The sequence below is a fragment of the Callithrix jacchus genome, chromosome 20, assembly GCF_049354715.1.
Source record: "Callithrix jacchus isolate 240 chromosome 20, calJac240_pri, whole genome shotgun sequence".
Classification (NCBI taxonomy): Eukaryota; Metazoa; Chordata; class Mammalia; order Primates; family Cebidae; genus Callithrix; species Callithrix jacchus.
This window is the reverse complement of record NC_133521.1, coordinates 34562838-34584867: the sequence shown is the minus strand read 5'-3', so window position 1 is coordinate 34584867 and position 22030 is coordinate 34562838. Positions and strand designations below refer to the sequence as shown.

General features: G+C 40.2%; 1 long non-coding RNA gene across 1 annotated transcript; it reads left to right on the top strand.

Moving 5' to 3' along the window:
• The first annotated feature begins 3838 nt into the window (after nt 1-3838).
• Nucleotides 3839-8522, top strand: LOC144580600 (uncharacterized). Its single transcript, XR_013530521.1, has 2 exons — nt 3839-6173; nt 7491-8522. It is a non-coding gene; the product is annotated as an uncharacterized LOC144580600 (long non-coding RNA).
• The last annotated feature ends 13508 nt before the right edge of the window (nt 8523-22030 follow it).

The window sequence follows — 22030 nt, the reverse complement described above, 5'->3', positions numbered from 1 at the left end:
AATCTGGAAGCAATTCATTATACTCCCACACTAACAAGCAGTACATATTTCTCTCACTATTTTTTTAACAGATATATTTGTTGACCTATACCCAGAACTCATAACACATTGTGCTGATGACTGCAACAGTGAAGAGATGGGGGAGAGATTTTTCTTTCAGCTTTCTAAGATATGAGCAATGGAATCTCTGTCTTTATTTTCTTTACTTAGGAACTAAAATGTACTTTCTACAAATATAGAAGATGACAGGACTGTGTGCATAGATAATTATAGGAATTCAGCTCTCCGTTTGCCTAGGGAAATCAGCTCTATTTCAAAGAAGATTAAAAAAAAATGCTTTCTCCTAGTACTTTTTCTCCTGTTGATCACCTGATTGTTGATAGTAATGTTTGCCAATTTCTTTTTCTCAGCAACTTTGTGCTCATGTCAGGATTCTCTCCACAGTGTTCCTGCAAGTGTATTGATTATTTCTTCCCACAGTAAAAGAACGAGTCCACCTTCGGCGAGGCTGCTCGGGCTTAGAATGATCAAACATTCTACCTTGTACATGCTGTGTGGATCTGGGCAGGTCATACCCACTTCATGGGCCTCACCTGCTTGGTTGGAATGATGATGTCTACCTCAGTGGATTGCAAATATGATGAGATTCTAATTGTGAATGCCCCTGAGGAAGTGTGTGACTTATAAAAACACTCAAGGAGCTTTCTTGTCCTTTTCTTCCTCGAAACAGAGTGAGAATTCCCCCCAGTTATTGGGCATGTGATGTGCACCAGGCATCTAATCTACATGTTCTTCTGTAATCCTCAGAAAAATATGAGGTGGCCACTAACATTCATTTTGCAGATGGAGAAAATGAGAGATTTAGAGATCGGACTCGAGTTTCTTAACTATAATTGTGAGACCCAGAATTGGAAGCCAGTTGTATCTGACTTCATAATGGATTAATTCAAGCACCACACAAGCTCCTTCTCATAGAGAGAAGGCTTGATATGTTGAACCTAAGCTGGTCTGGGTTATGTGTGGGTTTTACCACTTGGGAGTCACATGTGTAATGTTAGGCACTCAAAAATTCTCCCCCTTTCCTGCAAGGAGACACTGTCTGTTTCCCATATCTTTGTATTCCAGAGCAGCAGCAACCAAACACTGCCACACATTTCCTTCAGAGGAAAGAGACTAGAGAAGCAGGTTCCTGGGTATCCTCTGTCCTTCAGAGGCACCTGATCTTCCATTCTCCTGTTGTACAAACTCAGAAACTCATTGCAGACTCTGCAAGCAGCAAGTACCCCAGCACTAACTTAGAGGGTCTTGAGCTAGCCCTGGAAGATGGTCCTTCTCCATGTCTTCAACAACACCTGGAAGCTGCTCCTTTCTCTGTAGTCTTAGCTCACATGATCATTTTACTAATACACGGTGGCTTGTCCTGCCACAACAATGCTTTGTGAATCTTTTCACTGGATCTGTGAATTCCTTCATGTGCCGGGTCCTATGCTAGAAGCTGGGGATTCAGAGCGGCCAAACTATACTATGTGAGGACACTCTGTGACCAGGAGAACAGGTACAAAAACAATATTCCAAGTAAGCATTTGCAAGAGATCTATGTGCAATTAAGAGAAGCACAGATTCTGTACAAGCACAAGACAAAGGGCCTCGAGAGGCCTGGGGTGTAAGACAGGTGAGAGGTATAATAGTTTCCTGTTGATGCTGTAACCAGTTACCATACAGTTGGTGGGGGAAGACAAAACCTGTTTATCATCTTACAGTTCGGGGGCAAGAAGTCTGAAATACATCTCAAGGGGCTAAAATCAATCTTTTTGGCAGGGGTGAATTCCTCCTAGAAGCTCAAAAGGAGATCCCATTTCCTTGTCTTTTCCAGCTTCTAGAGGCTGTCTGCATTCTTTGGTTCCTGGCTCTCAGCCTTCAATCCCATCACTCCAACCTCTGCTTCTATCATCCCACGTCCTTCTGATATAGGACTACCATCACACTACCCAGCCATAAAGAGGAATTAATTAATGCTGCATTCACAGCGACCTGGAAGGGAATGGAGACTATTGCTCTAAGTGAAGTAACTCAGGAATGAAAAACCAAACATCGTTTGTTCTCACTTATAAGCGGGAGCTAAGCTATGAGGATGCAAAGGCATGAGAAGGATACATTGGACCTTTAGGGGCTGGGGAAAAGAGTGGGAAGGGGTTGAGGCATAAAAGATGACAAATTGCGTTCAATGTACACTGCTTGGGTGATGGATGTACCAAAATCTCACCAATTACCACTAAAGAACTTACACATGTAACCAAATACCACCTGTTCCCCCAAAACCTATGGAAGTAAAAAAAATTAAAAAAATCTCTGACTCTCCTGTCTTCTCCTCTCCTTGACAAGGACCTCTGGCTAACTGGCTAATCTACAATAATCTTCCCATCTCAAGATCCTTAATTTAATCTTCTCTTCAAACCCTCTTTTGCTGTTCACAGGTTTCAGGGAGTAAGATGTAGATGTCTTTGGGAAGGCCATTATGCTTCCTACAACATGGAGTAAAAATGGAGTCGAGAAAAAGGCACTAAGAAGTGATCACTTTCAGAAAAAGACGTGAAGGTGAGTAGGAGGTAAGCAGGCGTAGTGGGCAGCAAGAACACACAATCCAGAGTGTCTTCTGGAAAGTCCCAGACGTGGGATGAGATTTAGCAGGCTGGGATTGAAAGGGCCCTGGGCAGGTGGTATAGGGAAAGGGAAGATGAGAACAGAGGAGACCCAGAAAGATTTGATGTGTTTGAGAGGACTGGGGAGGAAGGACTCAGGAAGAGAAGAAATGGATCTACCTTTGTGTGTTACAAAGATGACTGATGGTTCTCTGGAGGATCAGATTAGAGATGGCAAGATTGCAATCTTGGGTGCCACTGTAATAAGAAGGAATAGATAGTGGTGGCTAGTCTAGGACTATGGGGTCAGATTCAGAAGATATTTAAGAGGTGAAGTCTACTGAGATGGGTGATAGACACCACTGAGTGGGGAAAAGTGAGGTATCAGGGGTGACCCCAAGACTACTGGAGTGCACACCTGGATGACTGGTTGTATGTACATGAAGGCAGGAAACTTGAAGGCATGGCAGTCTGAGGACAGTTCATGAATAAAGTTTGGGACCTAGCTTGAGTTACATAAATGACATTCACATTGAGGAATGGAGCAGGCATGTTGGTATGGAAGAAAACTTCGGTCTGGTCCTGTTTTAGAGAAATTTATTCAGGGAGTGTGACATGCTGCAAAAAAAAAAATACGATTTTGCTTTGCCCGAGTCCTGTTTTTCCAGCAACTCTCTGTGTGATTGGGTCAAGCCAGACAAGTTCTTAGTGCTTCAGTTTACTCCTTAAAATTGATAGTAGAATTTCTTGCTCTGCTAATAATATCAGATTGTTCTAAGGATTAAATTAGAAAATAAATATGAAAGAGCTGTGCAACTTTTAAATGCTTTATAACCATTTTTATGTTTTTTAAAACAGAAATGATTATTAGTGTACCTCAGCTAAGAGGGGTATGTCACCATTAGTGATTACAAATTTATTTACTTGCTTATTTCTTTATTTTTTATATTTTCAGTCGGAATCTTGCTCAGTCACCCAGGCTGGAGTGCAATGGTGTGATCTCGGTTCACCGCAGCCTCTGCCTCCTGGGCTCAAGTGATTCTCCTGCCTCAGCCTCGCAAGTAGCTGGGATTATTATGGCCCATGCCATCATGCCTGGCTAATTTTTGTATTCTTAATAGAGATGAGGTTTCACCATGTTGGCCAGGATGGTCTCAAACTCCTGACTGCACATGATCTGCCTGCCTTGGCCTCCCAAAGTGCTGGAATTACAGGTATGAGCCACCGTGCCTGGCTGATTTCAAAGTCATTGAAATCATATTGATAATTTCTCTTCACCTTCTCTCTTCTTGGACTAAAGAACTTCTCCTATTTTCTTTGAGATTCCATGATGTAATCATTTGGTCATTTCTGTGGACAGAGCTGGCCCTGGACAAAATTGCCAGGAGAGTGGGGGGATCTGGGACCTTGATGATGAGGTGGCAGCAGAGGCAACTGGAGATTGCTTGTGGGCGACGAGGCCAAGAGAAGGTTCTTTGCATGCCTGCCGCCTGTATCTTCGAACCACCTGACAAGATTATTTCCATTTTGTTGATAGGGAAGTAGCATTTTTAGCACAGCCATTGTCTTTGTCAAGGCCGTTCAGCCCGTGAGTGGTGCAGCTGTCAGCATGCGGAGCCCTGGCTCTCTGGCCATGCCTAGAAGCCTCCTATGGGACTTTGGTGCCCTGTTATCCCTGGAGGTGCTCATTGAACTGATACTTTCCTGTTTAAAAGGATGAATCTGGTTGTCTGATACTCACTGGTATTTTTAACTTGGTGATGAGCTCCTCATTCCAGAGAAAAGCTTCTTGAAAATGGAAATGATCTCTTTCATTGTTGCTTTTTAATACTCTGAGGGTATGCAATACATATTTTTTGAATGGAACGAAATGGCTCCTCTCACTGTCATTTCTAAAAAAAGAGTCAGAAATGGCAACCGCTCCCTTTGGCAGTACTTGAGATGGAGAGAAAGTCTATAGGAGCAATTAGTGTTGTGTACTCTGAAGTCTAAGGGGGAACCCTCAAATCTGGCTACCTACTTCATTGGCTCATAATTCTTGCTCCAGCTGAAACTCTTCTCTGGAAGGCACTTATTCCAGTTTTCCATCTGGCCTCTGCTTTAATTCTTGGTGAGCACGATGAGAACCAGGTTCTCTAGTCTGCCCAGGATACAGGGTAATATTTTCCATTTGCTTTCTTTCTTTGGAATTTAATTCTAATGCATACAATTAAAAAATGTAGCAGATACATGCATTGTCATTTGTAGTAGCAAAGTCTGGAATATCTACCCTTCTCTGGCAATTAGGCTTCCTACTTATTCACTTCAAGCTCCAGTAACATCTAACACTTTGACATGATTCCTGATGTGATACTTTTCTGTACAGATGAAAGATAAGACATTGACAATCACTTGCATTTGGGAGTAAGTTGTTACTACAGCACTCACAGTTTAGAAAGATATAGCAAAATATTTCATATTTGCATGATTTGTTCCTAAAGCCCATTATAACAAAAGGCTCCTGATAATTTCAAGTTCACATTAATTTTCTGCCATTCAGACAGAGGACAATTTGGGCAAATAAGTGCTCATTAAAATTTATTTAGAGGGAATATTTTCCATTAGGGTGTTTTATTATTTAAGAAGAAAACAGAGGCCCATGCAGTAATGCATAATGCTCACAACAACATGGCATTTCAGATAAATTACATTTGGATAAAGATGAACCTGTCTGGGTTTGGAAGGCCAATTGATTCTAGTTGGTACCACAGTAGCATAATTATAAGCCAAGTTGAAAAGAGTTGGTAAAAATAAAGATGAGGCCAAAGAAATCCACCAGCAAGTCTAGAGAGAAGTATTTCATGCTGGTCTAACCTTTGTTCCTTTGGAACTGAAGTTTTGGGACTCTGTATCAGTGGAGCAGGCCCATCTGTGTGAAGTGATAGGACTCTGCAGGTGACTGAAGGGTAGATGGAGGTGGGATGCAGGGTGCATAGGCAATAGTGGCACCCTGAAGAATACAGACACTGCCCAAGGCACCATGTTCCATTATTTTTAAGGCAAAGGATGACTTAGGCCAGATTTGGGATGCAGGCCACCAGTGTATAGCCGTGGAATTTTAGTAACCACACATCCCTCTCAGGGCCTGCATTTTCCACCCATGAGTTTGGCTTGATAACTTTCTTCAACACAGCTTCATGGCAGCTTCTCAAGATGTCCACTTTCTGCATCAAGGCTCTTTGTCCAGACATCCGGGATGATTTTGGCTTTCTTGCCATCTCCCTCCAGGTGTCTTCAATAAGCCTCCTTTCCTGCCTTCACATCTTCCCCAAGTGGTAGGCTCTGCAAATAGCTGCCATGCTTACTTTCTCCCATCTTTCTGTCTTTCCCACAGCTCCTGGAACCTGACATTTTCCACAAACTTTCACTTCTCCTCTCAGGAGCCAAGTGCATATATCTACTTTATTTCTCAGCTGCAACTCCAGATCCTTTCTCACTCCCCGTCCCCCATGGCTGCTTCCTGCTGAGCCAGCAGAAAATGTGAGCACAGCACAGGTAGGGTGAGCATTGTGTGTTTGCCCACAGCTTTGGGACCTGGGTCAAGAAAGCCCATCAACTTCCCTAAGACTCAATTTTGTCATGTATGAAATGAGCGCAAGAAGTATCTTACAGGGAAATTTTGAAGATGAAATAAAATAATGTATAGGAAAATGCAAGCAAGGTGCTACCGATTCAACACATGAATTAAGCAGCGTTCTATGTACTGTACACTACATAGTATTTCCCAGTGTTTGTTCTCATTGTTTCCACAGTCTGCTGTCCAGAATGTGGATGCCAGTTAATGTTAACAGAGAGTGATACTACCAAAAAAACACAAATATGCCCTTTATTCTGTGCAATAAATTAAATGCTTAACAACTTCTTTACTCAACTGTATATAAGATCAACAGTCATTCACATTTCTTAGTGGTTATCTTGCCATGGTTTGTAATGTTTGAATAACAAAAGCCAAATCGGGTCTTTATTTTAGTGAAATTAATCATCCTATGTCACTAAGCATATATTAGGAGCGTACCTCATATATCTGATCTATTGAATGATGTCCAGCGTACTTAAGATAGGAAGTATGTGCTCAACCAACTGAAATAGGTACTTACCAATAAGTTAAACATTGGTACCATTCTCCTCATGTTATTTCACAAGTTAACTAATTGTGGCTCACTTGAAATTCTGCAGAAATGACTATCAAAATTTGTAAGGCCTATGCAGTAAAATGAATTATCATTCTAAACAGAACACCAATTTCTTCATTTAACTTGCTGTACATTTTATTTTGTTTTTAGCCCTCATTTATTGTGCCAACTGAGCAGCTCTGTGGTAGGTGGTATTACCATCTTTGAATCCTCAGAGAAGCAGAATTGATTACAAGACTTAGATACAAACTTTTCAGAAACAGCAAAATAAAACAGAGAGGAGGGGAATTGAGATATTTAATTTATCTCAAGGTATTACTTGGGAAACCTGGAGCTCTAGGTCCCATGCCTATAATTGATGATTCCTTGTGTCTACACATTGCCACCCTGGTAAGGATGTGGGTTGACATTCTTATGTTCTTTCATTGGATACAGGCTTAAGAGAAGTAGCAGGGAAGCTCCAGACCTTTCCTGTAGGGTAGGTCAGTGGCACATTTTCCATCCTGGATGCCTGAGGGCATCCTCAGACACCTATATCTCCTACATCTTCAGACACCTAAACACTCCTGACCAATATATGTTCAGTGTTAATTTTAAAGCTTTAACTTTAAAATTCACACTGAGCTTTATTCTCACATGAGATGCTCATTAAAGTCAAGTGTTATTTATTTTATTCCAGGGAAGTTGTTGTTTTTAGTTCAACTTCAGAACTTGACATTCATCCTCGTTAACATTCAACTCGGTTCATCTCATTGTGAATGCAGACAGAATGGCGAATGGGGAATTAATAGAACAGGTGAGTGTATGTTCTTGTTTGTAACAAACTTTTATTTCTCTTCAACCCTGAGTGTTTTAAAAGAATATAGCTTCTTTTTATGATATCTAGATAGCTAGAGGTATGGCTGGAAAAGAAAATGCAGATTTGGATATTGTTCTGCACAGAATTATGGAGAAAGCGTAACTGGTATAATGTGGCAGTGGTGAAGTTAAACTGTGTTGTTCTCCTATCACCAATCAGGTGTGTTTTAGGCTGACTTAAATAAAGAGCAGCAAACTGATTGTTTATATAAGAATCTAGAAATGAAAAAAATAATATTGTTCCTTCAAAAAAGATTAATATTTTAAAAGTATGTGAACTACCAGGTCATTTAGTTTGAGACTCCATAATGCCAAAGCCATGTGAAGGACATATGTGTTAGGGGAAAGCTGAAATAGACTCAACCTCATATATTCTAAAAATGACCCTCACTGGAACAAAATAATCTGTTGGCACTTTAGCTGCCACCCAGGACAAAAGTCAACACTTTTTAGAGAAAGATAGCATAATATAGAGTCTCACCCACAATGCTCAGCATACAATATAAAAGTTGCTATGCATGACAAGAAGCAAGAAAAAGTATCTAGAAATAGATAAAATAGTCAATAGAAACAGATGTGGAGATGATCTGAAGCTGGTAGGCAAAATCTTCAGAAAACTGGATAATACATGAAATAAAAGAGAACAAAAGATAAACTTATGAACTGTATCAATGAGGAACTGTGATCTGTAGAAACAATCAAATGAGTGTTCTATAATAAGAAAATAAGAAATAAGGAACTCATTTAGTTAAACTGTAGAATGGACATAACAAAAGAGGATTGATAAACCTGAGGAAGGTTCAAAGGCCAATGTAAAAGAGCAAACAAACAACAATAACAAAAAGAAACAAAATGAGCAAAAAAGATAATGTGGGGCTCAGAAGGTCTAATGTACGTGTAACTGGAAAACAGGACGAATGGAAAAACAAGATATACAGAAATGATAGCTGAATAAATAAGAGCCAAGATTTTTCCAACTCTGATCACAGCCATTACTCCATAGATTAAGAATCACAATTAACTCTGAGTCAAATAACTACAAAAAATACAACACCCACGTGCATAATATTCAAACTACCAAAGTCCAAAAATAAAGAGAAATTCTTAACAGTATAAGAAACAAACATTACTTTCATTATAACAAGAATAAAAATAATGGCTAACATAATAAAAGTATGGAAATAATAAGAAATTGACTGAATATGGGTGGAAGGAGGCGAACAACAGACACTCGGGCCTATTTGAGGGTGAAGGGTGGGAAAAGGGAGAGGTTCAGGAAAAAACAAAACTATCAGGTACTGTGCTCAGTACCTAGGTGATGAAAACATCTGTATCCCAAACCCAAGAGTCATGAGTTTACCTATATAACAAACCTGCACATGTACCCCTGACACTATAATAAAAGTTATAATATTTAAAAAAGAAAAGAGAAATAAATTCCTCGGGATAAAGTGCCAAAAAGAAAAAGCAAACATTATAAATTTAGAATTTGAAATTCAGAAAAATAATGCTCAAAAATAAAGATGAAGTAAAGACATTTCAGCCATAGAAATTGAGCATTTATCATCAGGAGACCTACTTGCTCTATAAGAAATATTAAAAGGAATTCCTCAGGCTAATGGAACCCCCACCTGCTGAAAACAAACAGAGGCATGCATGAAGGTGCCAATAGCCCTAGAATCAGCAAACAGAAAACAATGAACAGTGTATAACAAATATAGGAATAACATTTATAGTGACAATAACAAACAAAAACAAAAACCAAAAAAACAGCAACAACCAGAAATCCACAAGGGGAAATAGAATTAAACTTTGATGACCTCAAGCATAATTCAGTCTATGATAGAATAATCATCTAAGGTTTGCTGTAATAAGTACAGTGTATGTTTTGTGGTCTTGAATGTAATGACAAAAACTAATAAAAGGTAGAACAAAACCCAAGTGATTACATAATTAAGTTAAAAAGGAATACAAAATGAGGTGAAAAGATAGAAAGAAATAGGAGTAATGGAATAAAGAATAGATGTTTCCCCTGACCAACCTTGTTCTTCTGGGATTCTTATTGCAGGTATATCAGACTATCTGATATTGTCCCAAAGCTCTTTGACATTCCATTCACTTTTTTTCACTTTGAATTTATCAATTTGTGCTTCAGAAATTTATTTTTTGTTTCACTAACTAGTTTCTCAGCTGTGCTGAGTCCTTGGATGAGCTCCTGAAACTATATTTATCCTGACTTTATCTCATAGTATGGACATTTGAGTCTTTCTAATGGTTTTCCTCTGATGAAGCGTTTTACTACAGACTTTAATAAATTAATTACATATGCACATATAAATATATGTGTATATATATGTGATGTTTTTCTCAATTCCCTGGTTGGTTGGATAACTGAGTCATCTCTGAATATAGTTCTTTTGATTAATTTGTTTTTTGGCAGGTTTTTTTTTGAGACAGGGTCTTGCTCTGTCACCCAGTGATGTGTTCTTGGCTTAATGCAACCTCTGCCTCTGGGTTCAAGCAATTCTCCTGCCCCAGCCTACCGAGTAGCTGGGGCTACAGGAGAGCACCACCATGCCAGTCTAATTTTTGTATTTTTACTAGCGATGGGATTTCACCATGTTGGCCAGGCTGGACTCCAACTCCTGGTCTCAAGTGATCTGCCTGCCTTGGATTCCCAAAGTGCTTGGATTACGGGCATGAACCCTCATGCCTAGCCTGGCAGTTTTTTTTTTTTATTTAAGTCTTCTGTTTTTGTGAGGGGATAGAAAACTGGCCACCATGTAGACAGTAGAGATGAAATAACATTACGTTGGGAAATGGGCCCACATCTTCTTCCAGTATACTTGCAGTAGGGGATTTGGAGTCAATCTAGTCAGTGGGTGAGCCAGGTGTGCATTTTGTTGTTGCTCTGGTTACATTCAGTTGGCCACCATCTTTGATTTCTTCTAGCTTTACCTTGTGCTTAGGGTAGAGTTGGGGAGCCAGAGGATTTTTCTGAATGTTCTTGTTCAACTCTCAAGCTTAGGCTTTCCCTGCGAGCCAAAACCTCAGAGATGGTCTTTCTGCACACTCTTGCTCCTCTGCATGAGATAGATAGCTCATCTTTTGGTGACTGATGCTCCCTAGCCTGGTTTAGGGTAGGGGGCTGGACTTTCTAGTTTTCTTTCTAAAGCTTTGATCTTGGGCTTCTACTGTATCCCTGGGTCTCCCTGGTGGAACACATTCAGTGATGCTGCCACTCCTGAAAAGGTCATAGATTTCTGGTTTTCTGAAATTTTTTCCTGGCAATAGTGGATTTTTTCCTTCTTCCTTTCTCTGGCTGAAGTGCGTCTTTGTGTCCTGGGGTTGACAGTTCTTGTTGTCCTTTGCCCAACAGCTTAAGGCTTTTGTTCTACAGGGGAAAGGGATCTGGGTGGCGCTTTGTGCCTTCTATTTCATCATGTTTCCCATTTGTCTTCTAAGTCCCCAGTGACGTCCACTGAAAATAATCTGTTACTTGGCATAAACTCCCCTTGTGTCTCAATCTCTCTGGGGTTCTATACTCTCACATTTTCCCACACTTCACCTTTAGCAAGTCATGAACGCTTTTAGCTTCAATCTTACTTGTAAGGTTTGTTAGGCCTGACTAGGTGAAGAAAGTAGAATGATTTCATCACCCAAGGCAAAGTTCTGTCCATATCAAGCCTTTCTCTGATTTCTGGAAGCCTGCCTTTCCCCACCCTCCCTTCCCTACCCCAAGCCCCAGTGCCAGGTGACTCTGGTGTTTAGATGGTACCCTTTTGGGGAACAAAGGGCTGTGGCTCCAAGCTGTAGATTCCTAAAATGATGTCTTTATTTCATGATGTATCAAATTTCATAGGCTTTCAGATTTATAAAAGTCCATTAAGTTCCCTAGAAAACTTCATTGTCTGTAGGTACATATAGAACAGAAGAAATCTTTTAAGACCCTTATTACACAAATTTGTACCCAATATGCATTGTCCTAAACCACAACTCACACCGGCTGAACCATAAAAACTGATATTTCTGGGGAAGGGCACCCACTGTAAGATTTGCCTGGAGGTCTAAATTTTAGAAGAATTACTTAAAAAAAAGTCTAAAGGGCAGAATACTTATCATAGGGGAGGAGGGATCCCTCTCACCACATCGCCAGAACTCACTGGCTGCTTGTACAATAGTCATTACCTCATTTTTGTTCTGTTTTGTGTTTTAAAGCCTCCTTGTTTCGCTCAAGTATATACCTTCTTTCTTATGATCAGGTTTTTCATTAAGGCTCTCTTGATCATCCCATTTCTTTTGCCAGGGACTAGTCTAGAAATGGACGTGGGAAAATTACAGCCATGGAAGGATGCATATGCGTATATATTTGGAGGGGTCTCCTGGGTGGTCTCCTAGTTAATATTTCTTTGGAGGACATATTTTGAAAGTAGCCCCTCTTTTTTCACTGAATTTTATTGGGTCTTTTTATAACAGCTGCTACCGCAGCAATCAGTCTGTATCCTAACAGAGCAGCAAGAAGGAACCTAGATCCTTGATGGTGTTGTCAAGGCAATGAAATACAAATAACTGAACAATATAAATAATTTAAAAATACAGATAACTTAAAAGAACGTACCATATTCTAAGTTAATTTTAATTAATATGCATCTTATTTCCTCTAATAGCAAGATGAAAATATATTCTTAGTGGAAAATATATTCTTAGCGGATACATGTAAGACAAAAGCATATCTACATAATGGACTTTTACGGTTTTTTTTTTTTTTTGAGATGGAGTTTTGCTCTTGTTACCCAGGCTGGAGTGTAATGGCGCGATCTCGGCTCACCGCAACCTCCGCCTCCTGGGTTCAGGCAATTCTCCTGCCTCAGCCTCCTGAGTAACTGGGATTACAGGCATGCACCACCATGCCCAGCTAATTTTTTGTATTTTTAGTAGAGACAGGGTTTTACCATGTTGACCAGGATGGTCTCGATCTCTTGACCTCGTGATCCACCCGCCTCGGCCTCCCAAAGTGCTGCGATTACAGGCTTGAGCAGACCTATACTATTACTCCAGTCTTTCTGAACTGGGCCCAGTCTCACTCTCCTCTTCAGAGGTAACCGCTGGCCATTGTTGGATATGTGCTCTTCTCATTCCTTTATTTTGCATTTAAGAACTAATATATGTCTATATATATTCACATGTAGTTCTCTTTGTACAAAATGGATCATAGTATATGTATATGTCTTCAAAGTGATTTTTTCATTGAATGTCTTTAGGTTATATTTCCAAGTCAACACATACAGTGCATATTTGTGTACATATATAAGAAATTCAGTAAGAGAGACTCCTAAAAGAGGACTTGCTGCATCTGGCTATACCTTTTTTTTTCTCAACTTCACCTGATTGACATTTATTTATTTATTTATTGTTTTAGTTTAAGATCTGGGATACTTGCATAGAATGTGCAGGTTTGTTACATAGGCATACATGTGCCATGGTGGTTTGCTGCACCTATCGATCCGTCATCTAGGTTTTAAGCCATGCGTCCATTAGAGAGCATCCTAATGCTCTCATTCCCTTTGTTCCCCAGCTACTCCTGGGTGGTCCAGGCCCCAGTGTATGATGTTCCCCTCCCTATGTCCATGTGTTCTCATTGTTCAACTCCCACTTATGAGAACATGTGGTCTTCGGTTTTCTGTTCCTGTGTTAAATTTGCTGAGGATGATGGTTTCTAGTTTCATCCATGTCCCTGCAAAGGACATGAACTCATTCTTTTTTATGGCTGCATAGTATTCCATGGTGTATAAAACCACAATGAGATACCATCTCACCCCAGTTAGAATGGCGATTATTAAAAAGTCAGGAAACAATAAATGCTGGTGAGGATGTGGTGAAACAGGAATGCTTTTATACTGTTGGTGGGAGTGTAAATTAGTTCAACCATTGTGGAAGACAGTTTGGAGATTCCTCAAGGATCTAGAACCAGAATACCATTCGACCAAGCAATCCTATTACTGGGTATATACCCAAAGGATTATAAATCATTCTACTATAAAGACACATGTACACATATGTTTATTGTAGCACTATTTATAATAGCAAAGACTTAGAACCAAGCCAAATGCCCATCAGTGAGAGACTGTGGCTATACCTTTTTAAGTTTTGACTGATACTACCAGATTGCTGTCTAAATCAACTCTACCAAGTACACTTTCACCAAAGGCGTATATGGGAAAGAAATTTTATATTTTCTAGAAAACACTTTTGGGAGCAAAAACCAAACTAATAAGTAGTTTTATGATAGGTATTTGATTTTACATGCGTACACCCCTTGACACAGCAATTCCACTTCAATAAATTAATCCTACAGAAGTAATTACACAGATGGACAAAGATAGATCATAGGGATGACAGATACAGCATTACTTACAATCTTGAAGAATTGGAGACCACTAAATGTCTGGCAAAAGGCAATTGGTTAAATGAATTATGATACAGAGAGACTATGTGCTTGAAAAGAGATATTTAATATGTCAAATAACCACCAAGCTCAGGAAATAAATGTTCAAAGATCATAAACCCTAAAATCCAATGCTCTTAGTTCCAGCAGCCTCTGGGCAGCCCCATAAACGCTTACCCGACTGGTATTAGGTTAAGATGTAGCAAATTTGGTAATAAAATATAGGATTTCAAATTTATATTTTCAAATGCTTTAGTATAATTTTCAAAAAAGAAACAATTCATAAACTCTTTGACTTCAGAACCTGAACAAATCAGTATCAAAATAAACTATTAGAAATTAGAAAAAAATTATTGAGATGAAAGTTGCAAGCTATAAAAATTAAGCAAAAGCAGAAACATTTGCTAGGAGACATGAAGTTGCAGCAGACACTTTCAGTTCCATCCAGTATACATCCTCCTCTCACTTAGTAATGAACTTTGATTTTCTTTTTGAGATGGAAAGCCACACAAGCTGCATTCCTAGTTCCCCCTAGTTTCCTGCTTTGGCTCTGTGACTCAGTCCTGGAAGATGGCATATGAACAAAGTTCTGGTCTAAAAATTCTAAGAGGAATAATAAAGGGGGCTAAGTTATTGGTGAGGTGATCCTTTTATCTTTTCCTTCTTCTACCTGCTGTTTTCCAGGAACACAGATCAGATGATTAGATCCCCAACAGTCATCTTGAATGATAAGGACCACAAGGATGTAAGGCAGGCATTGGGAATCAGGGCATGAGATCGAGTCTAGATCCTGGAGGATGCTGGGGTGCTGGCATACCTCTCTCAGACTGCACAGCTTGGCATCTCTCTTACCCGAGAGAAAAGAAATTGTTTATCTTGTTTAAGACACTGTTACTTAATGTTATGTAATATACTGTATATTCCATGTTGTACAGAATACAAATTGTTTTTCATAAGAATTAAATATAAAATAAAATCCCAAATGAGAGAGAGAGAGAGAGAGAGAGAGAGAGAGAGAGAGAGAGAGAGAGACAGACTCAGAGAGAGGGAGAAGAGAAAAAATATACAGGATACAATGTTAACAATGAAATGTCATCTTCAAATATAGAGAAGCTTAAACATTTATATTAAAGCTTCTTTACAAATCAGTGACAGTGTTTGGAAAATCTTGGAGAAACGGATAACTTGTTGTCAAACTGTGAAATACTTCATTTGACCCCAAAAAAGAGAAAATCTGAACAGATCATAACCATAGCCAAATTTGGTGGCAGGCTCAGATGGTTTCACTGCTAAGTTTACTCTAAATTCAAACATCATGTAATTCCTGTGACATCTAAATAATTCTAGTCCACAGAGAAAGAGGAAAGATCTTTAATTCATGGTATAAAGTATCATGAAGAGGCTGGGCACAGTGGCTCACGCCCAGTACTTTGGGAGGCTGAGGCGGGCAGATCACAAGGTCAGGAGATTGAGACCATCCTGGCCAACATGGTGAAACCGGGCTCTACTAAAAATACAAAAAAATTAGCTGGGTGTGATGGAGCATGCCTGTAGTCCCAGCTACTCGGGAAGCTGAGGCAGGAGAATTGCTTGAACCAAGGAGGCAGAGACTGCAGTGAGCCAAGATCATGCCACTGCACTACAACCTGAGCGACAGTGTGAGACTCTGTCTCAAAAAAAAAAAAAAAATCATGAAGATAGAACACAAGAGAAAATTAGACACATTCCAAGTATATAGAGGCAAATATTTTAAATAATCAGATGTCTGAATCCAGATATTTATAAAATTATACGACATAAACAAATGGAATTAATTACAGTAACACAAGGACTTAAAAAATAGAAACTTTATAACATATTTTATTATAGCAACAAACCAAAGGATATCAATATGTGTTTAAAAGCTATTCAATAAAATGTAGTTATTATAAATAATTACAAAGAAAGTAGGATTTTTAAGGAAGCTAAAACATACAACCATTATTTACTAAAAATAGCAAATAATATTTTAAAGGGTAAGATCTGAAGGTCATTCCCATTAAAAACTGAGATTAGGGCTGGGCGTAGTGGCTCATGCCTGTAATCCCAGCACTTCGGGAGGAGTTTGAGACCAGCCTGAAACCCTTTCTCTATTAAAAATACAAAAATTAGCTGGACGTGGTGGCCTGCACCTGTAATCTCAGCTACCAGGAGGCAGAGGTAGGAGAATTGCTTGAACTAGAGAGGCGGAAGTTGCAGTGAGCCGAGATTGCACCACTGCACTCCAGCCTGGGCGCAACAGAGTGAGACTCCATCTCAAAAACAAACAAACAAACAAACAAACAAACAAACAAACAAAAACCTGAGGTTAGATTCTATCATTACTCTATTTAGATCTTTGTTTTGAGAGCACCAGTTAATGTAATATAAACAAAAAATGATATAGTTACAATAAATATTAGAGGAAAGAGACATGTTGATATGATTATAAAAGTTAAGATAATTGGATAAAGTAGTGAACAAAAGATATAAAACTGCTTTTTAATATTTACATACTAAATTAAAAATACAAATTGGAAAATATATCCTATTCAGAATAGCAACAGAGACATAAATTTCTGGAAATTAATATAACCGGAAAGTATAAGCAAAGAAAAACATAAAATCTTAACCAAAGGACTTAAAAGAACTAAGACTGATCAAGATCCTAAACGGAAGAACTTAACCAACCAAAAATATTAATTCGTGCCAAGTTAAGAATATAAACCATCAGTTTTCTCAGAATCCCAATAGAACTTCTTAAGAAATTGGGCATGTCCCACGCATATATACATTGCAGCAAAGACATGGAATAGCAAAGACATGGAATTAACCCAAATGCCCATCAATGACAGACTCGATAAAGAAAATGTGGTACATATATACTATGCAGCCATAAAAAGGAATGAGATCATGTCCTTTGCAGGGTCACAGATGGAGCTGGAAGCCATTATTGTCAGCAAACTAATGCAGAAACAGAAAACCAAACACTAAGTTCTCATGAGCGGGAGCCGAATGATGAGAGGATACTGACACCTGGTGGGGAACAACACACAGTGGAGCCTGTTGGAGGGAGAGCATCAGGAAGAATATCTGATGGATGCTGGGCTTAATACCTAGGTGATGGGTTGATAGGTGCAGCAAATCACCATGGCACACGTTTACCTATGTAACAAACTTGCACATTCTGCAAATATATGCCAGAACTTAAAATCAAAGTTGAAAAAAGGCAAAAACAAAAACATAAAAATAAAACTATTCTAAGTGAAGAAATGATTGGGCATGTCCAAGGCCTAATCTAACATAAGATTTTATCTGAGCAAAGTAAATTAAATGCTCAGTGAAAAACTATAGTTTTATCTCAGTTCTTGTAATTACTATGTGAATTTATTTTCTTATAGTACCAAGGAAGGAGGTATTTCCCTTCTCAAGAGGAAACATAAAATTTTTATAACAAATGAATTTATAGCTATACCATCAAGCTAGATTCCTCTGTCAGATAAAAAGATGCATTTGGGTGTGAAGGAAGCCTTTGGTTTATGAATGCAACAGCATTTATAGAGATCCCCAATATCTCTGTCCTTAGGGATCCTATGTTCTCACAGGCAGAACAGAAAGTACAAACCTCGGTGGTTTTCAGAGTGTGTGACAAACCACAGATAGGAAAACATGTTACAGAATTGTATAGAGGAGGGACACTGGGGTGTGGGGTGATGGCTGATGAGTAAGATTCTTCTAGAGGACTACCCAGGAGTTTTCCAGTAAACAAAATGGAAAGGGAAGAGTTCACCGCAAGAGCAAAGGCAAGAAGGCCAGACACAGCCTGGTGTGAGCCAGGCCCTGGACTTCAGGTTAGCTGGTAGGACCTGAGTTTAAGACTAGAGGCAGGGAGTGGTGGAAGAACAGGCAGGACAGGCTGATCGTGGCTGGAGGAAGAAAACGACAAGAACCTCATCTTGCTCATGTAGTCCAGATTTTGGTGTGTCATTAAACAAAACCAAGGACATGACCTGATTTCTTTTTTTCTTTTGTAAAATAAAACTTGAAGCATAGAATCAAGAACCTGAAAGGAGCCCTGTGGCACACCAGGTTACTGAGCATTTAATTGCCAAGCAGCCAATTAATTTAATTACCAACTTGTCTAAGCTGTAAGCTGTAAGCTCTAAAACCATTAATAGGTGGCAGAGGACAGAGAAGGAGTCTGAATTTAGGGCAGTCTGACCCAAGAGAATGCCCTCTTATATTATACATCTGTTTTTACCATTCTTTATCTGGCTAATGTCCACTTACTCATTGAAACTCAGCCTGTTTCCCTGTAGCTTCCTGGGCCCCACAGTCCAATTGAGACAACTCCTGCCTCCCAGCTCCTGGTTTTCAACTTTTATATTTTCAGTGACCACAATAAACTGTCCTACCCTATTCTGTAGTATCCTATGGTATCTTACACTACATTACTGTTTTTTTTTTTGAGACGGAGTTTCGCTCTTGTTACCCAGGCTGGAGTGCAGTGGCGCGATCTCGGCTCACCGCAACCTCCACCTCTGGGTTCAGGCAATTCTCCCACCTCAGCTTCCTGAGTAGCTGGGATTACAGGCACGCACCACCATGCCCAGCTAATTTTTTGTATTTTCAGTAGAGGTGGGGTTTCACCATGTTGACCAGGATGGTCTCGATCTCTTGACCTTGTGATCCACCTGACTCAGCCTCCCAAAGTGCTGGGATTACAGGCATGAGCCACCGCGCCCGGCTGACATTACTTTTTCCTTCCCTTGCTTACCTTACCCTATTCTACCCTACTGTGCCCTACCCAATCCTATTCTAGCCTGTCGTTTGCTATGTACATTGTACTGTAGGAATTTACCTATTGATTAACTCTGTTTGTCTTCCAGTAGGTTGGAAATGCACTGGTGGACGGATTCCTGCCCTTTTAGACCTTATATCTTCAGCCCCAAGAATGATGTTTGGAACATCATGATGGGTGGTGAGAGGGTATTTTGATGAATGGACAGACTGACTCACTGAATGAATAGGAAGTGGGAGGCTACACTTCATCAGCTGATGCATGAGCTGACATGGGGAGGGAATTGCAGATTTGAGAAGAATTTGAGGTGGCAGTGAGAAAAACTTTAATATTATCCAAGGTGTTTCTAAGGCTTGAATTTATTTTTGTTTTCCTACTACTTTCTTAATCAAGTTATTTTATTTCATGTCTGTATAAACCATACAGTGTTTTAACAAGTAAGTTTTAGATTTAGGAAAGATTATCATTGTTACTATTTTTTGAGACAGAGTCTTGCTCTGTCACCCAGGCTGGAGTGCAGTGGTGCCATCTTGGCTCACCACAACCTCTGCCTCCTGGGTTCAAGTGATTTTCCTGTCTCAGCCTCCTGGGTAGCTGGGATTACAGGTATCTGCCACTACATCTGGCTAATTTTTGCATTTTTAGTAGAGATGGGGTTTTGCCATATTGGCCAGGCTGGTCTCAAACTCCTGACCTTAGGTGATCTGCCTGCCTCAGCCTCCCAAAGTGCTGGGATTACAGGTGTGAGCTACCGTGCCTGGCCGAAGTTTATTTTGAATTACTTTTGCTGTGGACTAAATATCATATGTTCAGCACAGAAAAAAGTAGGACAATGGGAAAGGAGCCTCAGCCTCAACTTCACAATTTCTAAAGAGCCCAGGTCGGAGGTCAGAGCATACCGTGACAGGATTAGCACGAGATTCATGTGTGACCATGGTTGGGAAATCACCTTTCGGAGGCTCAGATCCTTTTCAGTGATGAGAATTGAGTACTTATTTCACAAAGCTGTTAGGATAAGATAGCCTGGGGGAGAGAGTGACTAGTGTGAAGAAGCCCCTCAGTAATTATGAGTGCTGTCCCCAGCTCCTACTTCAAACCTAGATAAAGAATGTCGATCTCCCTAGTCTTGTCAACGACTCTGCCACATCCAGTGGAAAGAACTGAGATTTGGAGAAAGAGGATGCAGGATTTGAATCCCTGCTCCACAGCTCTTTGACTGTGTGTCACTTCTGGCCCTTTCCTATTTTCTGCCACCCAATCCCAGCTGTCCCCAGATCCCCTAGTCTGTGATATTGTTCCTAGCATTCTCATGTTATCCCATTCATCCCTCACGGCAGCTTGGTGGCTTAGGGTTCTTCTGTTGTTGGATGTATGAAAATTCAAATGTCTCTTCTAGCCTATTTTGCCACTAATCTGTCTATTAGGGTCCAGTCTCATGGTTTAGACCCCCAATCCCACTCTATTCCGCGTGCTTCTTTCTGAAATTCCTAAAATCAGGAGCTCAGGCTTTCTTCACAATGAAATTGGGCAGAACAGAAGGGGTGGCCCCTTGACTCCCTAGAGCTCAGGTCATTGACCTTACCTGCCCTTCACATCAGTTTAGGCTCTGGGACCATCCTGCCCTTGGTGGTCAGGGCCTGTTCCATGTTCACACCACTTTGTCTGCACCCATCTCAACTCTGTGCACCCACTCTGGTCAGTCACTAAATTCCAGCCTTTGGATTGAACTTGGCTTTTTGTCTGCTTTACTGACCATGGACTAGACCCAATGATGAAAGTAGAAAGCATTACAAAGGATTGTTTGGTGGGAAATAGACATGGAGAAGAAGGCCTTTGTAAGCCAGGTAAAGAATTTGGGTTTATGTTACTGGGCATATGCCCAAAGTAATATAAATCATTCTATTATAAAGATACGTGCAATCCCATGTTTATTACAGCACCATTCACAATAGCAAAGACATGGAATCAACTCAAATGCCCATCAATAATCAAGTGGATAAAGAAATCATGGCACATATACCCCATGAAATAATATGCAGCCATAAAAGGGTCATGTCCTTTGCAGGGACATGAATGGAACTGGAAGCTGTTATCCTCAGGAAAGTAACACAGAAACATAAAACCAAACAATGAGAGCACATGGATCCAAGGAGGGGAACAACACACACTGGGGCCTGTCAGGGGAACAAAGGAAGGGAGAGCATCGGGATAAGTAGCTAATGCATGCAGGGCTTAATACCTAGGTGATGGGTCGTTAGCGTCAACAAACCATCATGGCACATGTTTACCTATGTAACAAACATGCACATCCTGCACATGTATCCCAGAACTTACAACAAAATAAAATCAAAACAGAAAAAGTAAAATAATAATAATAATAATAATTTGGATATGTTCTAATGGCAATGGGAAACAACAAAAGGAATTTAAGCAGAGGGATAGCATGATTGGATTTGTGCTAAAATTCCTGTCTATTGCCTCCCAGAAGCCAGTTGAATAGGCTCTTGTGCTGGGACTTGAGAGCTGGCTGACTGGTGGGCTGTGAAAAGAATAACCTAGACTCTAGTTACTGTGTGCTAGCCCTCAGGTCTCATGGCTTGACATTCTGGAGCCGGGAGACAGGTAACAAACAGATATGCAGATGAGGAAGATAATCGTGAGAGTAACAGGTGTTAGGAATAAAATAGGATAAAGCAGGTAGTAGGATAAACAGTGAAGGGGGCTCTGGGAAGGTAATGTTTATTCTGACATCAGAATAAGAAAGAGCTCTGGGAATCTCTGGACACTGCTGCTCCGGAGGAAGCTGCAAATGCAAGGGCGTAGGGGCAGAAGGAGCTCGCTGTGGGATATAATGTTGGCAGAGCCCACCTCATGTAGCGGCCTGGGAGATTTGAAATTTATTCTAATGGATTTTTGGCAGGGAATAGTGATCTGATTAGGAACCTCATGCATGGCTGGCAGTGAACTCTGAGAGAAGAGAACAAAGCTGAGGGTGGTGCTCAGGGCTGTGGCCTGGGTGCCTGAGTGAACGACAAGGCCATCTCCTATGTACTAAATACTTGTATGAACTGGTCCCTGGGGCTTAACTGCCACTTGG